Here is a 6,000-nt window from a genome sequence, read left to right on the forward strand (position 1 = left end):
TCTGGACGGAGGAACAGACAGAAGGAAATACTTCTCAGAATGCGTATTATTCAAAACAATCCAAAATGTGTTAACGAGGATCCCACTGAAATTCTAGGGAAGGAGATTCTGAAGATTCTAACACACAAAGGATAACGACATTAACAGTGTAAAATTAGAATTTATTATCTTTATGGTGTGCCCTTTCTGAATTGTTTCATATTAAGTGTTAAAATATTTACAAGGGCTTTCAAAGATAAGTTCTGAATTTTATCACCTCATGTCCGTTTTTTTCTTATAATGCCTTAAGTTCTTTGAATTATCCTATTACTGGGGCACCTGGAGGGCTCAGTCGGTTAAGCGTCCGACTTTGGCTCAGGTCATGACCTCACAGTTCATGAGTCCAAGCCCCGTATCAGACTCTGCACTGACAGCCCCGAGCCTGGACCCTATTTCGATTCTGTATCTCCCTCTCTCTCTGCCCCTCCCCTGCTCACGCTCTGTCTCTCTCTCAAAAATAAACATTAAAAAAAAAGTTTACAAGTTATCCTAAAACCCAAGATTTTCAGGAAATTAACCTACGCCCCTATATTTGGATATAATCTTCAACGTCCAATCATCATGAGTGAATATCTACAATTATCCTCTACAAGTACCATGCAGAATAAACCAAAAGCATACAGCTCTCAGAGATTTTATATTCCATCCTACTGTATAATGTTAGCTTGGAAACAAAAGGAAAACTAACACCAGAAATCACACTGAAATGGTACGACATTCTTTGGATGCCTACACCTCTCAGAAATTATACTTCCAGTGATCACTTAAGAAAGGAAAAACTATCTCGCGTGTAATCAGAAATGCCTCAGTCTCCTTCAACCCTAAGTACAGAACTAGGGAGGAGTGAGGTATACTCACAAGGAGAGCAGTGAAGGTCAAAGCCTCCTGATGAAGGAGTCTGAGTGACTGCTCTAACCAATTACCATAAACTTAGTGACTTACCATAAACTTATTACCTCAAAGTTCTAAAGTCACCTAACATGGGTATCACTAGGCTAAAATCAAGACATCAGCAAGGCTAATTCCTTCTGGGGGCTCTCGGGAGAATCCATTTCCTTGACTTTTCCAGCTTCTGGAGGCATTCACTTTCCCTGACTCATGGCCTTTCCTGCACCTTCAAAGTCCTTCACTCTGTCCTCTGCTTGTTGTCACATCTCCTTCTCTGACTCTGACTCTCCCGCCTCCCTCTTATAATGAACCTTGTGACTGCACTGCACTTACCCATATAATCTAGGTCAATCTCTCCCTTAACATAATCGCATCTGCAAAGTCCCTCCTGCCATGTATGATGACCTACAGCTTCCAGAGACTAAAACACGAGCATCTTTAAGGGTTACTGTACCACCGACCAGGGGAAGTTCATGTAACCCAGTTTAGCAAAATCAAAGAATCCTCTCTACCTCTATCCCATTCCTTTTTGCTCACCTACGTCATAAAATTAATATATGATTGGTTTTGTATCCACTACTCCCTTCCACTACAAGACTTTGTGGACCACACTGAGAAAGAAAAAGCACCCCCGGACATCTGGAAGCTCGCCTGCTACTATCGGCTAGGCCTTGTTGTTGCTACAAACTGGCTAGCATCTCAGAGCAAGGCACTCACAGCCAGGCCTCGATAATGCTTCCTTGAAAATAAACAACGTCAGAGAACGTCAACATCACAGAAGGGCATCCTATGACCATAATGGACAAAGAATAAACAATACCACTCTGTAATCATGACTGAACAAAGACAAGAAACATGAATGCCATCCAAACCATACAAATGACCAAATATCTTTCCATCATGGTTCATAAAAATGACTTGCTTCTTTACCAATTCCAGCTTTAGCTTCACCCCAGTCTTCTTGACTTCTAGACAAGATTAAAATACTTAATCATAAAACTATCTCTGCTTCCTAACAGCATCCAATACAGATCAAAGCCCCACTTTCTTAAACTCTTTCCAAATCACCCAACACAAGCACAAATCCTATTTTTAAAAGTTCCTTTCTAATACTCTCTTACTGAAACACCCCCACAGTTCCCAGTGGTATGCATTTTCCCTCACTGCAACATGCCATCAACCCAACTTATCCAACTACAGGTATATTCCTGGTGGTCTTTGTCTGGAAGGCAGTGAAAAAAGCTCGGAAAAGCCTATAGACCCCCAGACAACTGCATTCCAAATTTATATACAAGATTAACGACTCCCTCCCATCTTCTGCCCAACCCCTATTTCTCAAGAGGGAAGAGCTAAAGTTTTTATCTGCAGCACAAGGAGTAAGCCATGGAAATGAAGGGGAGACCCTGGTAGAAAAAGGCAGGTAAACTCACCTAGGGAAACAGTAGAGAGAGAATGATCCCTGGCATCTCCATTACATCCCCACTCTATTTGGCCAAAAAGAAGGAATTTGAAGGAATTCAAATAAATTAGAAAGTCCTAAAATCTCTACTGTTGTAAAAGTCCTAGTCAAGCCCAGAACTGTCCCCCCAAAATACTTCAGCCAAGTGAGGGATCTTAAGCCATAGCCAGAATAAGGAAGAATTTAAATTGCGCAGCCATACCAAAACTCCCTGCCAGCTAGTTTCATAGTCTCTCCGTGGTCCTTTCATTAGCCTTAAAATAAGCATTTTATGTAACCAATCTAGCTGGATCCCACACAACTCTGTTATGGTGGAGGTTTAAACTTTATAGGACTGTAAATATAGCACAGGCTGTGAAATCAGCCTGCCTGGATTCAAACTCTGGTTCTATCGCACACTGGCTACGTGCTGTGGAATACCTACTTTGCATGCTTGTTATGAGACTCCAATAAGACACCTGATAAGCACTCAATTAATGGTACTTATTATTAAACTAGTGAAGGGATTATGGGGATTTTCTGGTACAGTTTTGCATTAATCTGTGACCATTTTAAAGTAATAGCTCTATCGGTAAAAGTGGCATCAAGGTAAGAAAGCCATTTTGAAGATAACATCTAAGAAAATGCATCCAAACAACAGATGCACTAAAAGACAAGTGATGCTGTGCAACTATGACAGGTATAAAGAACAGATACATATAAATTGCTGTCCATATTTCAGGTCTCCTGCTGGGCATTTAATAAGCTAGAGACAACGTTTTAGTATCCTGGGTAATGGTTCACGGATGCATGTCATTTAAAAATAGGTTAATCGGGCGCCTGGGTGGCTCAGTCGGTTGAGCGTCTGACTTCGGCTCAGGTCATGAACTCGCAGTCTGTGAGTTCGAGCCCCGCGTCGGGCTCTGTGCTGACAGCTCAGAGCCTGGAGCCTGCTTTGGATTCTGTGTTTCCCTCTCTCTCTGCCCCTCCCCTGCTCATGCTCTGTCTCTCTTTGTGTGTCAAAAATAAATAAACAAAAAAAAATTTAAAAAAAATAGGTTAATCAAAGGCAGGTCACATATGAACCAATGAAAATTCTGTGTATGAACCAAGGATTATAACTAATCCAATTCTGCACACATGAAGCTGAAAAGAAAAGGGGAAAATAAACAGCAAAAGGAAGAAAGAAAATAGATCATTACCACCTGGTTAATAGCTAAAATTCAATGTACTCATTAAAGTAATTGATGAAAGAACTCTGAGATGTTCATAATACTAAAGACAAAACAGGATTATTAGTAAGTATTTAAAAGTTAAACACTACACAATATGCAAAAACTCAAAAATCAAAGACCCCAAATGTAAGAATTAAACTATAAAACTCTGAAAGGAAAACATAGGTGGAAATCTTCATGACACTGGATTTGGTGATGATTTATCCAATACAACACCAAAAGCACAGGCAAAAACAGAAAAAAATGGATAAACTGAACTTCATCAAAATTAACTTTTCTGCCAAGAACACTATCAATAGAGTAAAAAGGCAACCCACAGAATGGGAGAAAATATTTGCAAATCTCACATTTAATAAGGGATTACTATCCAGAATATATATAGAAGTGCTAAAACTCGGGGCGCCTGGGTGGCTCAATAGGTTGAGTGACCGACTCTTGCTTTTGGTTCAGGTCATGATCCCACGGTTGTGGAATCAGGCCCCACCTTGGGCTGCGCCATGAGCATGGAGCCTGCTTAAGATTCTCTCCTCTACCCCCTCTGTCCCTCTCCCCACTTGCTGTTTCTCTCAAAACAAAAAATTCCTAAAACTCAACAACAAAACAATCCAATTCAAAAATGAGCAAAGGACTCAAATAGATATTTCTCTACAGAAGATATACATATGGCCAGGAAGCACACGAAATAATGCTCAACATCACTAATCATCAGGAAAATGCAAATAAAAACCATGATGAGTTAACACTGCACACCCATTAGGATAACTATTATTTTAAAAAAAAGCCCGCAGAGGGGCGCCTGGGTGGCGCAGTCGGTTAAGCGTCCGACTTCAGCCAGGTCACGATCTCGCGGTCCGTGAGTTCGAGCCCCGCGTCAGGCTCTGGGCTGATGGCTCGGAGACTGGAGCCTGTTTCTGATTCTGTGTCTCCCTCTCTCTCTGCCCCTCCCCCATTCATGCTCTGTCTCTCTCTGTTCCAAAAATAAATAAACGTTGAAAAAAAAATTAAAAAAAAAACAAAAACCCGCAGAAAACAACATGTGTCAGTAAGAACATGGAGAAAATGAAACCCTGGGGGGGCACCTGGGTGTCTCAGTCAGTTAAGCACCCAACTCTTGATTTCCGCTCAGGTCACGATCTCATGGTTCGTGAGTCTGAGCCTGACGTTAGGCTCCGCACTGACAGCACGGAGCCTGCTTAGGATTCTCTCTCCCTCTCTCTGCCCCTCCCCCACTTGCACACACGCTCTCCCAAAATAAACGAATAGACTTTTTTTTTTTTAATGAGGAAAAGACTTGAGGCTTCACAAGAGTTCCAACTACCCATAAACACATGAAAAGGTACCGAAATTCACTAAACCGTTAGGGACATGCAAATAAAATTTGTTGCGCAATAAATATTACGACGCTTAGTACAATGGCTTACATTTAAACAGGACAGAAAATACTAAGCGTTGGTAAAGCTGGGGAGCAACCACACCCCTCATTCAGTGCTGTGGGAGTGCAAGGTGGTGCAAGCACTTTGGTAAACCGGAGGAAAGTGTCTATTAATGATAAATGCGCAACCTACACAGCGGTCCCACCCCAGGGCATCTTCGTAACAGAAATGCGGACACACGTTCACCGAGAAACACGTACAAGAATATTTGCAGCCCCAACCTGTTAACTACTGAAGCGCCCCTGAAAAGTAAAACAGGGGCTCGGTCTATTGAGCACCTGACTCCTGATTTCGGCTCAGGTCACGATCTCAGGGCTGTGCGTTCAAGCCCCACCCACGTCGGGCTCCGCGCGGACAGCACGGAGCCTGCTTGGGATTCTCCCTCTCCCTCTCCCTCTCCCTCTCCCTCTCCCTCTCCGTCTCAGAATAACCTTCAAAATAAATAAAAAAGTCTGTCGCACTATAGTCACACAACAGCGACAGGAACGAATGCTCTTTATTCCAAGTTATGACTCGGCAAAGCAGCTCTCAATTTCAAGAGCAATAAAGACACAAATCCGGCGATTCTACACCAGAATTCCTTCACCCCCGAGCAAGGGCTGGGACCGAGTCTGGGAGAAGTCGGAAGAGGGAATGTGTAAACCCGACGTGCGACTGCTGGGAAAACACGAACACATCGGGACGCGCGCGGCGCACGACGAAAAGGCAGACACAGCAAAGCCGGTTTCTAAGGCCAAGCCCGCTTCCCGGTCCCAGCAGGACGCCCGCCACCAGAAGTTGCCCGCGGAGCACAATGGACTCAGGCTCGGGCCCTCCGGGGCCTCGGTCGCCGCCGTCCCCCACAGCGGAAGGCGTCCGGCGGGGCGCACGCGGGGCCGGGCCGCGGGGCGCCGGGAGCGGCCGCACAGGCACCTGCACGCACACCTGTGTGCGCTCACGGCAGAGCTCGGGGCGGAGGGCGCGGGTG

The 6,000-nt window shown here is 44.1% G+C and overlaps 1 protein-coding gene across 5 annotated transcripts in view; it reads right to left on the reverse strand.

Annotated features, from left to right (window-relative positions):
- Positions 1 to 6,000, reverse strand: part of LMBR1 (limb development membrane protein 1) — a 154,810-nt gene that overhangs the window by 148,140 nt on the left and 670 nt on the right. The window lies entirely within an intron of this gene.

Source organism: Herpailurus yagouaroundi, unplaced genomic scaffold (genome assembly GCF_014898765.1).
Source record: "Herpailurus yagouaroundi ecotype Mexico unplaced genomic scaffold, PumYag 483, whole genome shotgun sequence".
NCBI lineage: Eukaryota > Metazoa > Chordata > Mammalia > Carnivora > Felidae > Herpailurus > Herpailurus yagouaroundi.